Source organism: Streptopelia decaocto (assembly GCF_964273445.1).
Source record: "Streptopelia decaocto genome assembly, chromosome: 22".
NCBI classification, from domain to species: domain Eukaryota; kingdom Metazoa; phylum Chordata; class Aves; order Columbiformes; family Columbidae; genus Streptopelia; species Streptopelia decaocto.
In genome coordinates, this window is record NC_138677.1 from 1,138,470 (window position 1) to 1,162,647 (window position 24,178).

At 48.8% G+C, this 24,178-nt stretch overlaps 1 protein-coding gene and 1 gene segment (V, D, J or C); both read right to left on the reverse strand.

Moving 5' to 3' along the window:
• LOC309449223 (T cell receptor alpha chain MC.7.G5-like) overlaps positions 1-24,178 on the reverse strand; it is a gene marked incomplete at its 5' end in the record, with an annotated part of 441,544 nt that overhangs the window by 87,317 nt on the left and 330,049 nt on the right. The window lies entirely within an intron of this gene.
• On the reverse strand, positions 23,206-24,114 carry LOC309448907 (Ig heavy chain V region C3-like). The segment is given in 2 exons: positions 24,006-24,114; positions 23,206-23,639 (listed from the first exon to the last, which is right to left on the reverse strand).

Consider the following 24,178-nt stretch of genomic DNA (forward strand, 5'->3'; position numbering starts at 1 on the left):
GAAAGGGATGCTCTTCAAGTGTTTGTACATAAATAAGGAAGTATATTAGGGAAAAAAACCTCATACAGCTTCTGTGATATCAGCATGACTAGGTGTCTCCTTAAAGTGCATGTGCACAAATGCATGGAATAGGGAGAAAAAAATGGGAGAAATAAGATTTCTCCTAGGAGTTGCAAGGCTATGATCTCATTGATAACACACTGTTGTAGCAGAATAGCTCACAAGAACTGAAATGTATGGTGAAGTGCAGACTAGTGCACATTGCCTGGGCTCCTGTCCAGCATGGCCCAGGTTTTCCTTTGAGGCTTGGTTGTAAAGCTCTGAGATCATGGATGTGCAGTGGAGCAGCATACAAGAAGTACTGTAGTGGATGGAGCCAGGCAGTTTAGGAAAGACAGTCTGGGAAGTCAAGGAGGAGTAATTACCCTTTCTGTCAGAGAGCAGCTGGAATGTGTGGAGTTCTTCGGGATGTGCAGTGACCCAGCTGACAGCCTATGGCTAAGGATTAGGGGCAGATCAGCAAGGGTGACATCGTGGTGGGTGGCTACTAGAGATCACCTGATCAGGAAGAAGAAGTGGACAAGGCCTGATTCAGACAACTATTAGAAGTCTCACATTTGCTGGCCCTGCTCCCCGTGAACCATGAACTGTGCCAAATGTCTGCTGGAGGGACAGCACAGCAGGGTACAAACAATCAGACAGTTTTCTGGAATGTACCCATGAAAACTTCCTGACACAAGTGATTAGGGATCTGGACCTCCTACTTGCAAATAACAAAGCATTAGTGGTTGATGTGAAGCTCAATGGCAGCCTTGGCTGCAGTGATCATGCAGTGTTAGGGCTCAAGATCCAGAGAATAGGGAGCAATGAAAAAAGCAGGACCACAGCCCTGGACTTCAGGAGAGCAGAATTTGGGCTCTTCAAGGATTTACTTGGAAGAATCCCATGGGTTATAGTCTTGGACAGAGAAGGGATCTAGGAGAGCTGCTTGATTTTCAGAGATCAGCTTCTTCAAGCTCAAGAATAATTCATCTTGAGGAAGCAGTAAGTCAAGCAAAGCTGGCAGGAGGCCAAAATTATGAACAAGGGGCTCCTGAATAATCTCAAAAAGGAAATGTGCAAGAGTTGGAAGCAGAGGAAGATGATCTGGGAAGGTTATAGAAGCCCTGTCTGATCATGTAGGGATTGGGTTAGGAAAGCTAAAGTGCATCTGGAGTTGAATCTAGCAAGGGATCTGAAGGGCAACAGAATGGTTTCTAGAGGTACATCATCAGCCAAAGGAGGGCTAGGGAATATGTGGTCCCAGTGCTGACTAGGGTAGGGGATCTGGAGGCAAAAGTCACTGAAATACCTGGGGCATTTAGTGCCTTCTTTGAGTCAGCCTTTACAGATAAGTCCAACCTTCAGGATTCCGAGGTGTGTGAGCGGATGCAGGCAGGTTGCAGGAACAACCACAAGCCACAGGTGCAACACAAAGAGCAAATTGATTTTTGTTACCTCGCTAACTGGGGGATCTCCAAAATGGCACTTTAGCTCCCAGGCTGAGGTCGCAAAAGCAGAGACTAAGGTACTGCAGAATTCAGCCCCAGTGAAGATCAACAAGCCTGATTTTTTTTCGCCTGTATATCAGGGATTCATGTAGGTACAGTTTACCACACTGCTCTGATTTTTGCCTGAAGAAATTTCAAGGATGCATGATAAGGTGCCTTTAAGACTTTTTTCACAGGCCTGTTATCCAAATACAGAGATTCTACTTGTCATTTATGTGTTTTTTCTACACCCCAGCTGCAGTCACTTGCATGTAGTTACAATTCTTCTCCTTGCTGATCTTCTATTACAGCCACATACCAGGTAAATAGAAAGGAACCAAACATGATTTGGAACTCTTGTTCTGATGTCAGATAGCAGGGAGATTACGAGTGGGAAGTACCCTTTCTATTCTCCTGCTCTTGTTCTTCATGCATCTGCTTCTGATCACTGTTGGATATGAAGCTAAAGGATCTTTGTTCTTACCAAAAAAGTGTGAACAAATCTTACTTTCTCTGTACTCTGAGACCAACAGAAGAATATAATTCTAAGCTTAAATGAAAACATCTAATACACAGTCCGTTAATACCCACTTGCTCAACCTGAGCCGACAGTCAGATGGGTAAAATTATGTCCCTTGCAAGATCCAAGATCTGACAATAGATGTTGGGGAAACTGGCCCTGCATTAAGAGGTCTTCCTGCTGTCTGTGTCATTATAGGAATTGAATTTGTGTGTGTGCATAAGGAAAAAGAGACTACACAAGGCACCATGTTTCCACCTTCAAGACAAGGCAGTGAGTAAGACAATTTGTGTATAGTGGTTCAGTCCTTTTCAATCACTGTGAGACGTACCAACCACAGTGGTAGACAGCTCTACAAAAACACATGCTTTTTTCAGTGCCAGGTGATGTCTCCACTTTCATGTCCTTTGAAGAGCTGGGCTTTCTTTTCCTCTTCCTCTTCCTCTATATTGTTCTACTTCTGAACAATCTAATACTGTTCCAGAGAGGTTGCTAGACACTAAAAGTATCATCATCATTGCTTTTTTTGGCAGATAGGATCATATTAATCTCTCGCAAAAATATTGCCCATAGTTGCCAAAAGGGAATATTGTTCCTTTTGAGTTGTTAGAGCTATTCTCACTTGAAGGACCTGATTACTGGTTTGTTTTTTAACAGACATCAAGAGAGTTAGGGTGAAATATTTTAAAGACTATCTGGGGGAGCTGCCCAAGTCTTATTAATTTTCAATTTATTTTCATTCTACATGTCCTAGCTCTTTCTAGACCTTCAAGTATTTAGGTTCTAAAAGCCTATTTTCAAGCCAAATAAAAAATGAGTCCATGTTTATGAAGTGTTCAAAAGCTGTCTTTGTTTAGCTGATAGCAGTTTAGTGGACTCTGTCTTAATGTGCTAAAGCTGCTTATTTACTCAGGTATTTGATTTTTATTAGGTTGGTGCAAAAGGAATTGCAGTTTTTGCATTGTTGAAATTTGCTCTTCAGTATTAGAATACATTCTTAAATAAATATGGTGTATGTTATACATCATTTTAATGCTCTTTTCTCACTTTATGCTTGGTTGGTTGTTGTTTTTTGTTTCTTTGTTTGGTCTGTTGGGATTTTTTTAATTGTTTTGGACTTATTACTTGCTGTTTATTTTTTATTTATTTTAGACTATTGAAATTGTGTTAGAGAAAAAGCAAATCTGAGCCATTTTTTCATTCGAGTTCAAAATGGGTCATAAAACAGCAGGGACAACTCACAACATCAGCAACACATTTGGCCCAGGAACTGGTAACAAACATGCAGTGCAGCAGTGGGTCAAGATGTTTTGCAAAGGAGACTAGAGCCTTGAAGATGAAGAGCATAGCCGCTGGCCATTGCAAGTTGACAACAACCCATTGAGAGCAATTATTGAAGCTGATCCTCTTACAACTACATGAGAAGCTGCCAAAGAACTCAACTTCCACCATTCTATGGTCATTCGGTATTTGAAGCAAATTGGAAAGGTGAAAAAGCTCGAAAACTAGGTGTCTCATGAGCTGACCAAAAATCAAAAAAATCATCATTTTGAAGTCTCATCTCCTCTTACTCTACACAACAACAACAAACCATTTCTCGGTTGTGATGTGCGATGAAAAGTGGATTTTATATGACAAACAGCAACAACAAGCTCAGTGGCTGGATGGAGATTCTCCAAAGCACTTCCCAAAGCTGAACTTGCACGAAAGAAACATCATGGTCGCTGTTCAGTGCTCTGCTGTCAGTCTGATGGACTACGGCTTTCTGAATCCCAGCAAAACCAGTAAGTAATATGCTCTGGGAAGTATGCTCAGCAAATCAATGAGATGCACTGAAAACTGCAACACCTGCAGCCAGCAGGGACCATCAGAAAGGGTCCAATTTTTCTCTACGACAATGCCCAGCCACATGTCGCACAACCAATGCCTCAAAAGTTTAATGAATTGATCTACAAAGTTTTGGCTCATCCACCCGATTCACCTGACCTCTTGCCAACCAACTACCACTTCTTCAAGCTTCTTGACAACTTTTTGCATGGAAAATGATTTCACAACCAGCAGGATGAAGAAAATTATTTCCAAGAGTTTGTCAAATCCCAAAGCACAGATTTTTACACTTACAGGAATAAACAAATTTATTTCTCATTGGTGAAAATGTGTTGATTGTAATGGTTCCTATTTTGATTAATAAAGACATGCTTAAGACTAGTTATAATGATTTAAAATTAATGATCCAAAAATGTAATTACTTTTGCACCAACCTAATAATATTTCTTGTTTGAGTGTCATTTTTATAAGGGTCTTGGAAGTTTTTTCATAATTATATGCACCATTTTTCTAATTTCTTTGATTTCGTGAACTAGATTATTTGAACACTGAGATGGATCTTTCATGCTTTCAGCTGAGTTTGAAGGTGAGGAACATCTAGTTTAGGTTGACTAAAGTTGGTGTTTAATTTTATTTTTATCTTACTTTAATGATTTTGGTCAACAGTTACCTGAAACGGTGGAACAGTTTCTGAATCCTTAAATTCATTTCTAAGACATAAAAGGAAATAGCATTATTTCATCCTGTTCACAGATCTTTCTGGTTCCCTGCTGTGTTACTCAATGTTTGCATTATTGTTGTTACCAAGTACAAAGGTGTATTTCCCATTTTTAATCACTGGTTTTAATTCCAGACATGTTCATCTGCTGTTCCCTTTATTATGTCAAATTGTTTTCTCCTCCTTATTTCCTCAGTCCTCCAGGTAAGTTGCCAAATCAGCTGATGTGATGCTTTCAGGCTCTTGAACTCTTGGCAGGATAAAATGAACAAGCTTTAAATAGCTGCTGGAACGAGCCTGGGTGCATACAGGTGCCTCTCCCACATCCTTCAGTTGCTGCCAAATCTTCTCGAAGCAGTGAGACCACTCCTTGCTTGTCACCCAGATCTCAGATGCAGTTGAACAACATTCTTCCATTTGGGTGGCCACAGAAACACACCTGTCTTCACAGCCTCCCACAAGCCACAAATTTGGATTTGTTCCTTTTGAAAATTGAGTTCTGCTTTTTCCTTTCGCTGTCCTGGTTTATCCCCTGCAAAGAATCACAGGAGGCGCTCCAGCATCACCGGTGAGATGTCAGAGAGATCTTCAGTGATACTGAAGACCTCTCCTTGAGTTCTGTTTCAGAAGAGAAGAAAGGGAGTCTCTTTTCCTCTAGAAAAGTGTCCTAAGTAAATGAAGATACATTTTAGAGGGGAACTAGTTGTTATTTCTACACATTTCTTTTTTTGCTAGCAGGTTATTGGTGCATGCATGGTTGTTTGAATTCCTTCAGCCCTTGCTGAAAGGTCTACACTGCTTCTATCCAGAACAAACTATCCTGGTACTTCCAGAATAATTCTACTTGGCCTCAAAAATATCTCAATTTTTACTTTAACACAATTATGTTCTTCTGTGGACAGAATCACTCCGTTCAACCATTTGACCAAGACAGAAATGTTACTGGTTCTGAATTCCCTGGAGACAGTGTAGGTGATCTTAGAAAACTAGATATTTAAGACCAAGCAGTAGCTCACAACCTTCACAATGGAGAGGACAGCTAAAAGTAGTGATTTAAGATGAGATCTATAATTTCTGCTTGGGGAAATCCCTGAACTGATGAAAGCTACAAGAAAGGAGGGTAGGAACAGAAGAAATAAAGTAGTATTTGCTTTCTATTTATAGCCTTGTCAAGGGTTTAGATTGTGGGGTGACAATAAAACCCTGGCAGGTGTATTGTTAACCTCCTCTCGCCCCACCTTCCCCCGTTTGCCCCTCCCTCTCCCCCTTCCCACTCAGGACAGGTGGTCGGGAGGGAAAGAAGGACGGAAAGAAGAGAGTTGGAAAATTAAAAATGTTTTACTAATGCTACCAGTAAGAATAGAGAAAATAATACAAAATATACAAAACCAATCTTGAAAGTCTCAGCAACTGCAGAACTGGCACCTGAAGTCCTGGATTGGACCCTGCAGCCAACCGGAGCTGGATTCAGTCTCTCACTAGGCCTCAGTTCGCAGGGACGACTTGCCAGGTCCTCTCCTAATGTCGGCCATAAGGAAAAGGGATGAGATCCTCATGATCTCCCACTTTTATATGAAGTATTCATGTGAATGGAATGTTATACACCGTTGGTCAGTTTCTTGGTCACCAGTTTCTCGTTGCCCCTCTCACAAGATGTCCATCCATGCTTATTGATAACTTTGCATTCCATTTACCAAAACATGGATCTGGTTCTCCAGGAAAATGCAGCTGATATGAAGCTTTAGCTGACAGGCAAATTCACTAAAAGAGAACCTTGTTTTTTAACAAAACCAGGACAAGCCTTTACAAGACATCTGACATTGGCCCGACAGGCAGTCTACTGTATTGAATGGCTCTTCCATAAATCCGCAGCAGCAATTCTTCCACAGAGCCAAATGTCTTAATCAGGGCAATGTTTGGGGATAACTGACCTCCCACGTATCTCTAGTTTGTATAGGACACCCAGGGCATAGAACCATAGAATGTCCTGAGTTGGAACAGACCCACAAGGATCATCGAGTCCAACTCCTGTCCCTGCACAGGACACCCCACAGGTCACCCCGTGTGTCTGAGGGTGTTGTCTAGTTTCTTCTTAAATACTGACAGGCTTGGGGTATTATTCAAAGGCAATGGATGTATGCATAAAAGCATATGGATGCATTTGCATATAGAGATATACAAGCCAATGCACTTCCATGAAAATCTACACTTCCAAATACAGAAATGAATGTTCAGTTCTCAGAATATGGACATGTGTGTTTATTCACATGAAGTCGAAACTACGAATGGAGAAAAGAAATTTTTCATCATATCCTGGGAAAAAACATCTTGGCAGTGTAGTTCCCAGTGCAGTGCCCATTTTCTCGGGTACCACTGATTGACTGTTGTTATTGTCACGGAGGTACCCCGAGGTTAGTTTAAGGGACAACAGGGTCCAAAACAACTTTTATTAAACCAGTGAGAAACAGGGTATTAGCACTCCAAAGTGACTTAAATAAAGTTTCGGATATCAGTTGAGGAAAATTATTAAGGGGCAGCAACTAATACAACAGGCAGGCCACAGAGTGCATGCACGTGGCTTCACTCAAAACAATGCCGGAGCCGTCCCTGAGTCCCGGAGAAGTACACACTTGCCTAAACACGGTGTGGGATTATTTTTAAAGAGATTCACGTACTCGTAGTGAGTATGGGAAGTGTACACTCGCGATTGTGCGAGGGTAAATTTATAATACACTCGCAATCCTGCGAGGGTTAATTTACTCACACGTGCAAATGTGCACGGAATATTACACATGCTTATGTGGAAGCACGGGAGGAAAATACAGTCACGAGGAAATAATTTATACATGTGCTTGTATTGAGCACGGAAAGTACACGTGCAAATGTGCACGGAAAGTACATGTGCTTGTATTAAGCACGGAAAGTAAGCGTGCAAAAGGGCACGGAAAGTTACACATGCAAATGTGCATGGAAGGAAAATACACTCACAATTGTGCAAGGATTAATTTTACACGTGCTCGTATTGAGCACGGAAAGTTACGTGTGCATATGTGCACGGAAAGTATAAATATACTCGCAATTCTGCGAAAAGTTTTACTCACACCCGTGGCGGCAAGGCAAGCGGAGTCTCCATCCCGGGGAGGGGTCTCTCGGCAGCAGCATCTTGCTCGTGCTCTGAGAGACCCGCGACAATGGGCGGAGTCTCGACAAGAATCCCGTTTTTATATTGGCTGATCAGATCTGACTGTAGGCATTCTAGAAGCTTCTCTGCACCCCCACACTGGCTGTGGGTGTCCCTGAAGCCTCCAAACATCCCCCACACTGGCCGCGGGTGCCCCGCGGCTCAGTGGCGCCTCGGCACTCCCTTCTCCTAATGGCCCTGGCCAGGGTGCTCTGGGGCCAAACAAAAGAAGCTGTTAGACTCACGTAGCAGAGAGAGAGGGAGATGTGCCTACTCCTTCCATACTGAAGGAGGGAGGGGGAGAGAGCGGGGTTTGCATTCTGCCACAATCCCACCCTGTGACTACAGTCATGATCTGATATAACTCTGGAGTGGTCAGCAGTCACTTCTTGCCTCCAAAGTAAAAAGGGGACACTTCTGCCAGTGAGCCTTAATGTCCACTGTGGATCACCATATCTCATGTGTTGACTTACCCCTGCAAAACAGTTATTAATAACAATGAACAATAGAATTGAAGTAATTACAACAATCAACAATTGCCCAAGGTAATTATTGAGTGCAAACATCAGTCACAGTTCATTAGTGTGCCCATTTCTGTGACTGCCTTCCTTCTGAATGGCTTGCTGGTGTTAGCTGGATCCTCTTCCACCCCGTCATTGTTGGTGTTGTTTCCAAGGCATCTGGATCCTCTTCCATGCCTTGCTGGTGTTGGCTGGATCCTTTTCCACCCTGTCACTGTTGGTGTTGTTTCCAAGGCATCTGGATCCTCTTCCACCCTGTCATCTTCCTTCGCCCTGCAAGAAAACACAAAAACAGATCTCGGTCCCTTCGGAACTGGGCTTTCATAGTTAACATGTTGAACTAGCTCAGAAGTTTCTGAGCAGGAACGATCTCTTGGACCTTTTGTTTTGGGGGCAGGTCTTTATCGAGTTGTTGCCTGTTATTGACTCTTTATCAAAATCATTAATGACCTCCATAATGCCCCATTTAGCTGCAGTGGAGTGCCAGTAAATTTTTTTGATAGCAAGTAATATTAGCAGCTACTTTTAGTTAGCAGCAGTGCTGAGGCACATTGCCAGGTCCTAATGGGAGCTGCTTCTGACCCTCAGAGAGCACTGAGCCGGGGCGGGGTCGCTGGTCCCAAGCCACGGCTTTTTTTTTTTTACTTCAGTTTGCAAGAATTGGGGGGGGTGCTCCCGCCCGCAGCGAAGTGGGGGAGGCGGCCAACCTGGGGAAGGTGGTTGCCTGCCAGCGCTCGCGAGGCCGGGCTACCCCGCCCCACACCACCAGGACTTGAATGCCAGGAACAGTGGCGGGGGGGGCCAGCCGGGGGGCAGTGCGCGGACAGGCAGCAGAAGCTTTACGGGGGGAAGTTTGCTTCCGTTTTTTGGGTCACACCCGTACTGGACATCTATTTCTAGCAGCTCTTTCAGGCTGCTCCGTTTGGTGCCGCCAGTCCCGGGGCGGTCGCCGGCACTCGCGAGGTCGGGCTTTGCTATGCCGGACCCTCCGAGTTGCTGGTACTGGGCGGGGACCGTCTGGACACCGCGGCTGGGGACAGGTCGCGGTCTCGACTGCGATGGGCAATCGGGACTGGCCGGTCAGGAGGGGAGCGGCCAGCTATAGTGAACCCACCAAGGCTCCCACGAATCGGTCGCAGCGCCACCAGTACCAGATCCCTCGGTAGGAGGTGGGGAAGCGCCCGAACTACCACTTAACAATGTCCGATCACCCTCGGCACACGGGACAACACAAACAAAGCACGTACACATCTCCATTTCAATGAAAGGGCGCACATCCTCTCTTTCATCAATAATGTTTTCAGTGTCGAGAAGCAGGGGTGTGGAGGGGCGTTTGCTTAAAAAGCCCGCGCGTTTGCTTAAAAAGGCCCACATGGCTTCACCCAAAACAAGGCTGGAGCCGTCCCTGAGTCCCGGAGAAGTACACACTTGCCTAAACGCGGTGCGGGATTATTTTTAAAGAGGTACATGTACTCGTAGTGAGTACGGGAAGTGTACACTTGCGATTGTGCGAGGGTAAATTTATAATACACTCGCAATCCTGCGAGGGTTAATTTACTTACACGTGCAAATGTGCACGGAATATTACACATGTTTATGCGGAAGCACGGGAGGAAAATACAGTCACGAGGAAATAATTTATACACATGCTCGTATTGAGCACGGAAAGTACACATGCTTGTACTGAGCACGGAAAGTTACACGTGCAAATGTGCACGGAAAGTACACGTGCTTGTATTAAGCACGGAAAGTAAGCGTGCAAATGTGCACAGAAAGTTGCACATGCAAATGTGCATGGAAGGAAAATCCATTCACAATTGTGCGAGGATTAATTTTACACGTGCTCGTAGCGAGCACGGAAAGTTACGCGTGCATATGTGCACGGAAAGTATAAATATACTCGTAATTCTGCGAAAAGTTTTACTCACACCCGTGGCGGCAAGGCAAGCGGAGTCTCCATCCCGGGGAGGGGGGTTCTCGGTGGCAGCATCTTGCTCGTGCTCTGAGAGACCCGCGACAATGGGCGGAGTCTCGACAAGAATCCCGTTTTTATATTGGCTGATCAGATCTGACTGTAGGCATTCTAGAAGCTTCTCTGCACCCCCACACTGGCTGTGGGTGCCCCTGAAGCCTCCAAACATCCCCCACACTGGCGGCAGGTGCCCCGCGGCTCAGTGGTGCCTCGGCACTCCCTTCTCCTAATGGCCCTGGCCAGGGTGCTCTGGGGCCAAACAAAAGAAGCTGTTGGGCTCAAGTAGCAGAGAGAGAGGGAGATGTGCCTACTCCTTCCATACTGAAGGAGGGAGGGGGAGAGAGCGGGGTTTGCATTCTGCCACAATCCCACCCTGTGACTACAGTCATGATCTGATATAACTCTGGAGTGGTCAGCAGTCACTTCTTGCCTCCAAAGTAAAAAGGGGACACTTCTGCCAGTGAGCCTTAATGTCCACTGTGGATCACCATATCTCATGTGTTGACTTACCCCTGCAAAACAGTTATTAATAACAATGAACAATAGAATTGAAGTAATTACAACAATCAACAATTGCCCAAGGTAATTATTGAGTGCAAACATCAGTCACAGTTCATTAGTGTGCCCATTTCTGTGACTGCCTTCCTTCTGAATGGCTTGCTGGTGTTAGCTGGATCCTCTTCCACCCCGTCATTGTTGGTGTTGTTTCCAAGGCATCTGGATCCTCTTCCATGCCTTGCTGGTGTTAGCTGGATCCTTTTCCACCCCGTCACTCTTGGTGTTGTTTCCAAGGCATCTGGATCCTCTTCCACCCTGTCATCTTCCTTCGCCCTGCAAGAAAACACAAAAACAGATCTCGGTCCCTTCGGAACCGGGCTTTCATAGTTAACATGTTGAACTAGCTCAGAAGTTTCTGAGCAGGAACGATCTCTTGGACTTTTTGTTTTGGGGGCAGGTCTTTATCGAGTTGTTGCCTGTTATTGACTCTTTATCAAAATCATTAATGACCTCCATAATGCCCCATTTAGCTGCAGTGGAGTGCCAGTAAATTTTTTTGATAGCAAGTAATATTAGCAGCTACTTTTAGTTAGCAGCAGTGCTGAGGCACATTGCCGGGTCCTAATGAGAGCTGCTTCTGACCCTCAGAGAGCACTGAGCCGGGGCGGGGTCGCTGGTCCCAAGCCACGGCTTTTTTTTTTTTTTACTTCAGTTTGCAAGAGTAGTGGGGGGCGCTCCCGCCCGCAGCGAGGTAGGGAGGCGGCCAACCTGGGGAAGGTGGTTGCCTGCCAGCGCTCGCGAGGCCGGGCTGCCCCGCCCCACACCGCCAGGTCTTGGATGCCAGGAACGGTGGCGGGGGGGTGGCCAGCTGGGAGGAGGTGCGCGGACAGGCAGTAGAAGGTTTATGGGGGGAAGCTTGCCTCTGTTTTTGGGTCACGCCCATACTGGACATGTATTTCTAGCAGCTCTTTGCTATGCCGGACCCTCCGAGTTGCTGGTACTGGGCGGGGACCGTCTGGACACCGCGGCTGGGGACAGGTCACGGTCTCAACTGCGATGGGCAATCGGGACCGGCCGGTCAGGAGGGGAGTGGCCAGCTATAGCGAACCCACCAAGGCTCCCACGAATCGGTCGCAGCGCCACCAGTACCAGATCCCTCGGTAGGAGGTGGGGAAGCGCCCGAACTACCACTTAACAATATCCGATCACCCTTGGCACACGGGACAACACAAACAAAGCACGTACACATCTCCATTTCAATGAAAGGGCGCACATCCTCTCTTTCATCAACACTGTTTTCAGTGTCGAGAAGCGGCGGGTTGGAGGGGCGTTTGCTTCAAAAGCCCGCGCATTTGTTTTGCCACAAAACTTCTTCGTCTATTTGGAAGTCAAGTTTACGCACATCCCGCACTAAGTTAAAGCAAACGGTCAGAAGGAAACACACCACGAGACGCCAAGTTGCTGCAGAAATATTACTCAATCCTCAAAATAATTCCTCCATCTCTGATACCCTGCTCGACTACGCCAAAATTGTCACGGAGGTACCCCAAAGTTAGTTTAAGGGACAACAGAGTCCAAAACAACTTTTATTAAACCAGTGAGAAACAGGGTTTTAGCACTCCAAAGTGACTTAAATAAAGGTTCGTATATCAGTTGAGGAAAATTATTAAGGGGCAGCAACTAATACAACAGGCAGGCCACAGAGTGTATGCACATGGCTTCACCCAAAACAATGCTGGAGCCGTCCCTGAGTCCCGGAGAAGTACACACTTGCCTAAACATGGTGTGGGATTATTTTTAAAGAGATACACGTACTCGTAGTGAGTACAGGAAGTGTACACTCGCGATTGTGCGAGGGTAAATTTATAATACACTCGCCATCCTGCGAGGGTTAATTTACTTACACGTGCCAATGTGCACAGAATATTACACATGTTTATGTGGAAGCACGGGAGGAAAATACAGTCGCGAGGAAATAATTTGTACACGTGCTCGTATTGAGCACGGAAAGTACACGTGCTTGTATTGAGCACGGAAAGTTACACGTGCAAATGTGCACGGAAAGTTACACGTGCTTGTATTAAGCACGGAAAGTAAGTGTGCAAATGTGCACGGAAAGTTACACATGCAAATGTGCACAGAAGGAAAATCCACTCACAATTGTGCGAGGATTAATTTTACCCGTGCTTGTATTGAGCACGGAAAGTTACGCGTGCATATGTGCACGGAAAGTATAAATATACTCGCAATTCTGTGAGAAGTTTTACTCACACCCGTGGCGGCAAGGCAAGCGCAGTCTCCATCCCGGGGAGGGGGGCTCTTGGCATCAGCATCTTGCTCATGCTCTGAGAGACCCGCGACAATGGGCGGAGTCTCAACGAGAATCCCGTTTTTATATTGGCTGATCTGATCTGACTGTAGCCATTCTAGAAGCTTCTCTGCACCCTCACACTGGCTGTGGGTGCCCCTGAAGCCTCCAGACATCCCCCACACTGGCCGCAGGTGCCCCGCGGCTCAGTGGTGCCTCGGCACTCCCTTCTCCTAATGGCCCTGGCCAGGGGCTCTGGGGCCAAACAAAAGAAGTTGTTGGCCTCAAATAGCAGAGAGAGAGGGAGATGTGCCTACTCCTTCCATACTGAAGGAGGGAGGGGGAGAGAGCGGGGTTTGCATTCTGCCACAGTTATGCACTGCTGCAACATTAAGACTCCCTGAACAATGTAAGGTGTCCAAATGCAATTAAGTTCTGTCTTTCCATGTTCAAATTTCAATTCTTTCAATGCTTGTTGCACTTCTTCCAAAAGAACAAACCTCTTTCCCTGTCACCTTCTGCCTGTGAGAAAGACTGAGAAGAAAGCAAGAAAGTAATAACATGTTCATGGCTTTGCGTGTTCTTGTGAGAGACTGCTGCTGCTCTGTGCCTGTTTCTGGAAAAAGCCAGCCCAGACTAGTCTTGAGAAGTCTGGGAAAAATATTACCTTGCAGCAACCACAAAAGACCAGCTGGATTTAAAATCCCTCCTTCCAGTTCTGCCCTGGCCCTGCCTGTGTTTCAAGCACTGTGTCTTTTTCCAGCTCTCTGGTGCTGCAGAAATAGGAGGCCGTGTCTGCAGCTGATGGCCAGAGCACTTCTAGGGAGAGTCAGTTCCTGGAGGGCTCCGCAGAGCTGGTAACTCGGGTCTGGAAGGAAGAAACAATGTGCTGGAGTCCTGTGAAAGGAACCTTCAGCGCTACACGATGCAGGTCTCTGCCAGGAGTCTGATGGATCCAGTCCCAAGTGTAGCTGCTATTGGTGATGGGTATGACAGAGATGTGGTAGATGAGCATGGGAGCCTCTGAGAGCTTTCCTACTGTGGGGCCAGAGGTCTCTGTCTACACCTGAGAAAACACACCTGCAGCCCCAGGAGACAAGGACGAACAGGTCACAATAGCTCAAGGACTCCCTCTAAATGTTAAAAACCACTTCTTCCGTGTGATGGTGAGTGAGCAGTAGGTTGCCCAGGAAGCTTGAGAAGTCTCCATGCTTGGAGATATTCAAAAGATGTCTCGACATCAGGCGGGAGCAGCCGCAGCCCCGCAGCCCCGGGACGGGCAGGGCAGCCCCAGCCCCGGGCTCGCTGTCCTCCCCGCCCGGCTCTCACCTGCCGGCCCCGCGGCCAAGGACAAGGCCAGGAGCCACGGCCCCAGCCCTGGCACCATGGCGCCCTGCGCAAAGGGGCCGGCCGGGACCGAAGGGCCCTGCGGGAGCCGCACACGAGCCGAGCGGAGCCGCGCTCAGCCAGCTCCTGCCCGCCCCGCCGCCTCGGCCCCTCCGGGACAGCGCCGACGCCTCCGCCCGCCCCGACACAGCCGGCCCGGCCCCCGCTGCCGCGGCCCCTTGGGGGCAGGAAAAGGGGCGGTGCGGGGAGGCCGCGGGGCAGGGCCGTCGGCAGAGGAGGAGCGCGGTGCCCCGGCAGAACAAGGCTCCTGTCCCTCGGCTCCCAGCGCGGCTCCGGCGCTGTCCCGCCTTGTCGCGCTGTCCAGCCCTGCGGAAGGGGGTCGCTGCCTCGGCCGGCCCCAGCCCCAGCGCCAGGGACGGGCTGTCGGGCCGCGGCGTGTCCTCGCAGGACCCTTCGCGTGCCCCGAGCCCCAGCCCGCCCTGGCCTCACTCCCATCCCCCACCCGCGGAGACCAAGACACTCCGAGGCCTGTGCTGCCATCCCAAGGGGCCTTGACAGCCTGAGAAATGGACTGACTGGAACCTCCTGCACTTCCACAAAAGGGGAAGAGGAAAGTCCTGCATCTGAGGAGAAACAACCCCATGTACCAGGCCAGGCTGGGACCTGTTCAGCTGGGAATCTCATTTTTAGAAAAGGACCCAACGATTCTCCTGAACAACAACTTGATCAGAAATGTGCCCTTTGTGGAAAAGGTGAATAATGGTATCCTGGGATGCACTGGACAACATATTGCCAGCAGGTCAGGGAGCTTGATCCTTCCCTTCTGCTCAGGTCACACCTGGAGTACTGGATCCACTTCTTGACTCCCCAAGACACGGGGATAAAGGAGAGAGAGTAGATAAAGGACATAAAGATGATTATGGGACTGGAGCACCTCCAGGGAATACAAGGGAATGCTGAGACATCTGGGACTGTTAACCCGGGAGAAGAGAAGGTCTGGGGGCGGTGTCTTACCAATATGTAGAAACATATGAAGGGAGGGTGCAGGGTAGGCAGGGCCAAGTTATTTTCAGTGGTTCTCAGGAAGAGGTCAAGCGTCAATATGTGCAAGCTGAAACACAGGATGATCCATCTGAAAATGAGGAAACAGCTTTTCACTCTAAGGGAATCAGAGCCCTGGCACACATTACGTAGATACATTGTTGGATCTCCATGCTTGAAGATATTCACAAGCTGTGTGGGTGTGGTCCAGGAACACCAGCTTTAGGTGGCCTTGCTTAAGTAGGGGTCTTGAGTCAGATGATCTCCTGAAGTGCCCTCCAACTTCAGCCTTCCTGTGATTCTGTGAAAGACTCACAGGCACATTCACATCTTTGCAGGTGATATGTGCCAGGGCAAAGGGGAAAACAGAAAGTTGGACTTTGCCATTCCCCTGATGACCTGCAGAAACAGTGTTTTAGAGGAGTGTTGAGGAAAACACATTTTCCCTTTTGGCTACAAGTTTTCTGCCTCTGGAACTCCTGAGCGAAATATGCAAGTGATACAAAAGTAATATAGGTGTGTAAAAAAGTAGCACGAAGAGGAGTCAGGAGAGCTGTTCACTATCGTTATGTTGGCTGTATTTGTGGCATCTGCTCTGTGTGAGGTATTCTGTTCGATCTTATGATGTCTTGCTCTTTTGCAGAGTTGCAGACGCAGGTACATGCACATGTGATGAGATTGTACAACCATGTACCTAAACTCAGACATTTGCTTTGGAAGAATGAGGATTAACATGAATCCCCATTTGACCAGTTGACTGGCTGATTCCAGGAGCCTGGGAGGCTACTGCTGGCCACAGCTTGCTGCTGGAGACAGGGTTCCTGGACAGAGTGAAGAGGAGGGAATTCAAGAGGAAGAGATTGGTGGGGGGTCTTCCTCTCCCCCTCACACACACCCAGAGGCCATTGCCAGAGGATTGCAGGGGGTACATGGCAGAATGTTGGCAGCACATGAGGAGGAAAGACTAGAGGTCTGACCCCAGTCAGAAACCCAGGGACACAAGAGCACTCCCAAAGGAAATACTGTCTCTTAAAAGCTCTGATTGGCCATCAGGCCTGATCCTGCCCTTTTGGGCTCTCCAGAAAGTGTAGAAGAAAGGGCGAGCAGAGTGTGAGCCAACTGACCTCTGGAAAATATCCAGTGTACACCTCCTACCTGAAGCCAGGTTAACTAGAGTAGGTGTACCCGGTCTGTCTGGGATGGAGTTAACCACCTACATAGTGGAATTAACTACTTATTTTGCTTAGCTTGCAGATGCAGATATTGCTTCGCTTATTAAAATGGCTTTATTGCAACACAGAAGTATTATCAATTTTACCGTTCCAACTGTGTCTCCCGTCGCACTGTGGATGCAGTAAGTGAGAGGCTGTGTGGGGCTGAACTGCCATCTTGAGCCAAGCCACCACGGCAGGCTGCCCCCAACCTTGTCCAGTTCAGTTTTGAATTGTCACCTCAATAGTGAAAAAATACTTTGCTACATTAATAGGGCATTTCATTTTGTGTTTGTTGTCACATGTCCTGTCACTGGGTAACACTGTGAAAACTGTGGCTCCATCTGCTTTGCCTTCTGCATAGCATTTTCTTCTCTACACTAAGCCAACTCAGTTCTCTCAGGCTCTCCTTGTATGTCAGATGCTCCTTCCCTCATCTTCATGACCCTTCATTGCATTTGTTCTGATATGTGCATGTCTTTTCCATGCTGGGGAGCCCAGCAGTGGACGCAGTAGTCCACAGTCTCAGCAGTGCTGAGCTCAAGAGCCTTCCATCCCAACGAGCAAGGCATCAGGTAAAAATGCCAGAAGGTCTGCACAGATAAAAAAGGCTAGGGGAAATGTGGGCCCACCGTTGAAGGGGGTGGGAGACCTGCTGACAGGTGCTGAATGCCTTAGTCACCTCAGTCTCTACTACCAAGGAGTCTCAGGTCCCAGAATCCTGTGAGAAAGGCTGGCGCAAGGAAGGTGCACCCTTGTGAGACCATGTCACTTAGCACTTACCTAGACAATCATAAATAGCTTTGTCTTCAGCGCTTCTAAGAGAGACAGTGCTGAAAGTGTAACTAAATTCAGAATACTCAACAAGTACTCCCTCATCATCCATCAAGATCCTTGTCTTACTGCAGAAGGCTTTCAGGTTGGTTAAGCATGATCTCCGTTTCACAAACCCATGCTGACTTTTTGCAGTCATCACTTTGTTCTTCATGTTTGGGAATGGTTTTCAGAATTATTTGCTCCATCACCTTTGCAGGAACTCAGAGAGGGGATGGGCCAGGAGAGCCTGATGAGCCTGGAGGTTGTCAGATCCCTCCTCTTGACAATGGGATTGTCCTTTTCTTCCTTTGAGTCCATAGAAACCTCTCCCAGTCACCGTGACATGACAAAGATTGTTGAGGGTGGCCTCACAGTTACATCAGCCATCTCCCTCAGCACTGGTGGGTCACTGTATGGGTCCCCATAGAGTTGTGTTAATCCAGGTTCTTTAACTATGCCTTGGTATCATCCTCCTCCACTGACATAAGTCTTCCTGGCTGGGGATGTTCTGAATGGGGTCAGATACCTGGAAATCCTGAACGCCAGTATTGCCTGCAAAGAATGAGTCAAAGAAGGACCATCCCAGACCACTTTTGCTTGACTTCCTGATTCCTCATCAGGAAACATTCTTTAGCGCATAGGAGGTGATCCCTGAAAATCAAGCAGCTCTCATCTGTCCAGAATCATATTCCATTGGATTACTCTAGAAAGATCCCTGAAGAGCCCAAATTCTGCTCTCCTGAAGTCCAGGGCTTTGGTCCTGCTTTTTGCATTGCTCCCTGTTCTCTGGATCCTGAGCTCAAACCATGCATCATCATTGCAGCCATGGCTGCCCCTCACCTTCACATCCACCACCAGTTCTTCCTCTGATGAAGCTTTCATCCATGCCCTCCAGAAGTGTCACAATTGCTTGTAACCTGCTTTACTTTCTCACCAGCCAAGATCTGGCTAGGTTCATTTGACCCATGTGGACCAGGGCCAGTGAATATGAGGCTTCTTCCAGTTGTTTGAAGAAGGCATTACCTAATTTTTGGTCCAGAACAGGCGCTATGTAGTAGCCACCTGACACAATGTTGATCTGCCCTCTAAACCTATCCATAGGCTACCAGCTGGCTCATCGTGCATCACACTCCATGCATTCCAGCTGTTCTTTCCCAGGAAGGGCAACTCCCCTGCTTACTTTCCCAGCCTGTCTCTCCTGAACAGTCTGTCTACATCCACTACAGCACTTCTGTGAGCTACCTTTCCATATTTCCATGATCCTGGAGCTCAGCAACCAAGCCATGGAGGAAAATCTGGGTCATGATGGACAGGAGCCCAGGCAATGTGCACTAGCCTGCACTTCACCATACAGCCTCTCAAGGTCCCACAATAGATCCTCCTGCATCCTAAATGGTCTCAGCCCATCAACAACAATTCCCTTCACCACTGTCTACTGCAAGGTTGCCAAAGATCTGTTTCCTGCACCTGCCATTGTGGGACACCAACATCTGGCTAGTGCCTGTTACAAAGAAGAGAAGTCTGCCTTCTTTATCAGGCAGTTTTTGGTCCAACATGCTGCAGAGGTGCTCTGGGATGAGCCTAGCACCGCAGTAATACACTGCTTCATCCCCTTGCTTTGCTGCCTGGATCTGCAGTGTGAATCTGTTCTGGGACCTCTCCACTAATCCCTTAAAGCGATCCTGGAAACCTTCTCCATAGGCATCGCCCTCCCGGTAAATCCAGTCCAGAGTGCCACGTGCTCCCTGCCGGTACCAGAACATCAAGTAGCTGCTCATACTGTCTCCACTCATGCTGCACTGGAAGGTGACTCCATCTCCCTCTTGCACAGCCAGATCCCTGGTGTGTTGCTCCAAGACCACCTGCCCAGTCACTGCTGCAGTGAGAAAAAGCAACACATGATCACTGGAAGAATTAACAAAGTCAAAGTAACGCTGTTGGAGGCATTGTGATGGGACTGGAAAAGTGAGAGAACTAAATCCTTCTCTTTGAACTCAGCTGATGAAAGCAGGAAGAGGAATAGAGCTGGTACCAGGAATCAGGGATCCCAAGGAAGGAGACACCATGTTTTCCTCCCTCTTTTCCCATTAGATCAGGAAGCTTTTTCTCCACTTCTCATTTGAAGCAGGAAGGTTTTGCACCATGTGGGACAAATCCCTTTGTCTTTGCCAAGCTCAGATGATGAGGAACCCGCTCTCTTGTCCGCAAAACTGTTCTCAATGAGCACAGGATGGCCAAGGGACACTCAGGGCAACCGGGACTTGAGCCCTATGCGGCCATCCTCTAACATGGTCTTTGCAAGATGCCCCATGAGGACAGTGTCCAGTTCAAGTGCAAACCATTAGACCCCAAGATGTGGGTGCAGCAGGCAGGTGCCCTGCATGTCCCCACACAGCAGAAGAGCCAGGCTGCATGGAGGTGTCTAACTCAAGCAGAAGAGGAGGAGGGCTGTTCCCAGAGTGCTCTGTAGGGATGGATGGCGAGGAAGAGGCAGGGAACAGGTCAGGCTGGGAGCGGTCAGCACAGCTCCACAGAGCCATGCAGACCACAGGGATGTGTTCCCTTCCTGGGTGCCATCACCCTTCCTTTCACTTACCTACCATGGGCAATAACCCCAAGCACACCGCAGTCCACATGGCCAAACCTGCTCTGTCTTGCCCCACTCCAGCTTCTCTCTGCCTGCTGAACAGCTCTGCCCACATCTTCCCTATCTGTGGACCTGTCACTGCTGACAGTCCTTGTCCCTCCTAGTCCCTCCCCCACTCTATGACAACAGCGAAGGAGAGAGGCGGGGACTGGAGGAACAGAAGAAGGTGAAGCTGTTGGGGCCCTCCCGGGTGTCCCTCACACTTCAGGCTGCAATAACAGAGTACTCGCTTGGCAGGAAAACCTCTGGTGGGCAAAAGGGGACGTGGTGCTCTCGGGCCAACCCAACCTTTTTCTGAGGAAGGAGTGCAGGGAGCTGCTGGCACTTGAGAAGTGGTCCTGGGGGTGGCAAGCTGTCCTTCCAGATGTTCCCTGACCCTTGGTGCTGCTGACCTGCTACTCCTGGATGGGACCCTCCTGATCCCAGTTTCATTTGGACACAACACCCCACCCTTCTCCTTCACTCTGGCCCAACACACTACTCCTCCACTCGCTCCCTTATTTTGAACACTTCTCCACCTGTTTCTCATGCTCACATCCCTTCTATGCTCTTCAACAGGAAATGGCAGGTGAAATCTTGGGCATCCTTGGCACTGATTGTCCGTGGTAGATGTGTAGACTCATGCCCACCAGCTCTTCTCCCAGAACTCATGTGCACAACACTCAGTGGGGACCAGGCTGTTGGGGCTGCTCAGCAGAGCAGGGACAATCCCTTCTCTGTGCTCGTTCTACTCAAAAGAATGCCAGAGCTCCCCCTATGGCCATATGATGGGACATTGACTGAACCCTGACACAGTGTCACTGTCTCTATGGATGCCACCATTTTGGGGTGCGCTGCCCACTGCACACTGACCCTCCACAGACTGTCCTTTCCTTCCTCTTGCTTTTCATGGTTGATCCAACATGACCGTTTGGGTATGGGATCCAGCACAACCATGGGATGGGGAGTTGCAGAGATGTCAAGGTTTGATTCCAGGGCGACAAGAAACCCTGGCAGATACTTTGTTAAGCCCCTCTCCCCTCCAGCCCCTCTTAGCCTGCCCCTCCCCACTAAGTACAGGTGACAGGAGGGCAAGAGGAGAGAAAGAGAGACTTGGAAAAAGTTAAAAATACTTTACTAATGCTACTAATAAAATAGAGAAAATAATACAAAATATACAAAACCAATCTTCAATTCCCCGGCAAAGCTCCTGCTTTTTAAATTTAAAACTCCTGCTCAAAGCCAGGTCAGCTATAGTAGATGCACTGGGTCTGTCTGGGACGGAGTTAACTTTCTACATAGTAGCCTGTTGGGGAAACTGCAGTGTTCTGTCACAAAATCTGTGGTGCAGATGGAATGATGTTTTAGCTGTTCCTGACCAGAGCTTACACAGTGTCAATGTCACCTGTGTTTCTCATGTTGCTCACCCGCTCTACAGTTGACAACAACCAGCCAAAGGGATATTCCGTACTGCATGACATTGTGTGAAGTAATAAAAGCTGAGGGAAACAAGGAGGAAGGGAGATGTTAATCTGAACTAAGAATTGCACATGATGAAGCCTGCTTTCCTGGAAATGGCTAAACACCACCTGCCAGCGGGAAGCTGGGAATTTGTCTCAACACACAAATTTGTGGAGCACTGGAACAGGCTCCCCAGGGAGATGTCGCAGCCCCAAGCCCGACAGTGTTCAAGAAGAAACTAGACAGTGCCCTGAGACACATGCTGTGAACTGCGGGGTTGTCCTGCGCAGGGACAGGAGTTGAACTTGATGATCCTTGTGGGTCCCTTCCAACTCAGGACATCCTATGATTCTATGAAATTTTTGCACTTTTACTCTTCTGATTCTGTGTCCTGTCCCACTGCTGATGCAGTAAGTGAGCTGCTGTCTGAAAGAAATTAAAAAGAGAGAGATTTCACCACCCTTATGGCTCCATGTTGTATATCATGGGGCTTGGATCCAGCAGTTTGCAGCATCCTCCAGAGTCTGGTTTAGTTCCCAGGGTGAGACTGGTAGGCAGAGTGGTCCTCAGGGTGGTGGGTATGCCACCAGTACTTGTACAGATGGGCTTTTTATAGACCTCTGGATCAACTGCTTGCATAATCTTTGGTCTTTTGCGTGGGCTCCACTGGGGGGTGATCGTGAAAGATGAAAAAGTCCTGAAGGGTCTCAGGCCACCTTGAAGGGTCTTGAGCAGTCTCAGGTCTTCTCCCTTAGTGTCATGCTGGGCCTATCAGAACACAGAGCTACCTGTCCATCAACACACCCCCACCACATGTATCGGCCAGCCAGCCTTTGTCTCTGGCTCCTTAGCTTCTTGTTGACATGTAAATCATAATTCACCTTATCCTGAATGACCCATCTCCTGTGGCTGGATGTTGCAGAACTGGTTTTGATACAATATTTGAGACATTGCCCTTTCAGTTTCTCAGGCACCTCAACAGTAAAAACCCATTTGGTTACATTTAAATGACTTTCAATTTTGTGTTTCTTGCCACATGTCCTATCACTGGATAACACTGAGAACACTCTGGCTTCATCTTCTTTGCTCCATGCATCAGGAGTTTACACACACTGACAAATCCCCCCACAGCCTTTTCTTCTATATGCTAAACAAACTCAGTTCTCTCAGGCTCTCCTTGTATGTCCCATCAAGCAAAGTGTCCGTTAAAAAAGCCAGGAGGTCTGGACAGAGAAATGAGGGTAGGGAAAATGTGGGCCCATTATTAAAGGGAGTGGGGAACCTGTTGAGCTCCCAAAGGACCCCCCGTACTTTCCATATTTCCTCTGGTCACATTGCAGGCAGCAAAACTCGTGGGCTGGACTGACTTGATCTGAGCTGTGCCCAAAGCAGAGCACGGCTGTTCATACATCTCACCAATGATGCCATGTCTGGGAACTGGCCCTGCCAGAAACTAACAAAAACAGCAGAACTTGTTTCAAAAGGTGAATCAGTTTGTGAGGGTGAGAGGAAAAAGGGTTTTCATGACACATCAGAAGATGTTATGCAGGAGGGTGGGAGCTCATTTGGGGATGGAAAAGGCTAGGATGTGCCTGTTAGAATTAAATATTTGAAAGGTGTATGCTGTTACTACTTGATTCTCTGGGAGCCATCCTGAACACCTATGAGATGAACCTCCCTTAAAGTTCTGAGGCAAAGAGCTGGGAGCCTGGTGGGAGGTTTGTGTTCAAGCTCAGCTGGATTTCCTGTCTTTGTGTGAACAGCACAGAAGTAGCGGGCAGAGTCCCCATGACGCAGGAGGCGCAGGCTGAGAGATGCCTCAGACCGGGAATTCTGCCGGGACGCTGTGGCTCGACCCTCCACAGCTGGCCCGAATTTAATAAATGAGGAATCCGAGCGGATATAGGACAGCCACTGGGGTCTGCCACCGGGTGCCTGACGGTACCACCGAACTCCATAACTCCCGAAAGTCAATCCGTATCCGCGGCAGGAGAGGAGCACGGAGTCCCCGGGCGCTCGCAGCCCTCCGCCGGCCTCCACCAGCCTCAGCTGCGCCCACACCCCTGCGGACGGAGAGCGCAGGCAGCCGGGCAGGGCGCGCACACGGCCCAAGCACGTTCAGCCGCCGCCCGGCGCCCCCCGCCCCGACACAGCGCCCCCGCCACCCCCTCTGTCCCGGCAAAGCCCCGCGCCCGGGCCAACGTCCCGCCTGCCCTCCCCGGGGCTGAGCCGCGCCTTCCCCGACCCTTGGGCCCGACCCGCCGCCCGAAACGCTCGGCATCGGACTCTCCAGCCCTTCGCTTCCCTGCTAAGGAAGGCGAGCGCCAGGAGACAGCGCGCCCGGCGCGGGAGCAGCCGCAGCCCCGGGACGGGCAGCTCCAGCCTTGGACCCAGCCCCGGGCTCGCTGTCCTCCCCGCCCGGCTCTCACCTGCCGGCCCCGCGGCCAAGGACAAGGCCAGGAGCCACGGCCCCAGCCCGGGCGCCATCGCGCCCTGCGCAAAGGGGCCGACCGGGGCCGAAGGACCCTGCGGGAGACACACACGAGCCGAGCGGAGCCGCGCTCAGCCAGCTCCTGCCCGCCCCGCCACCTCAGCCCCTCCC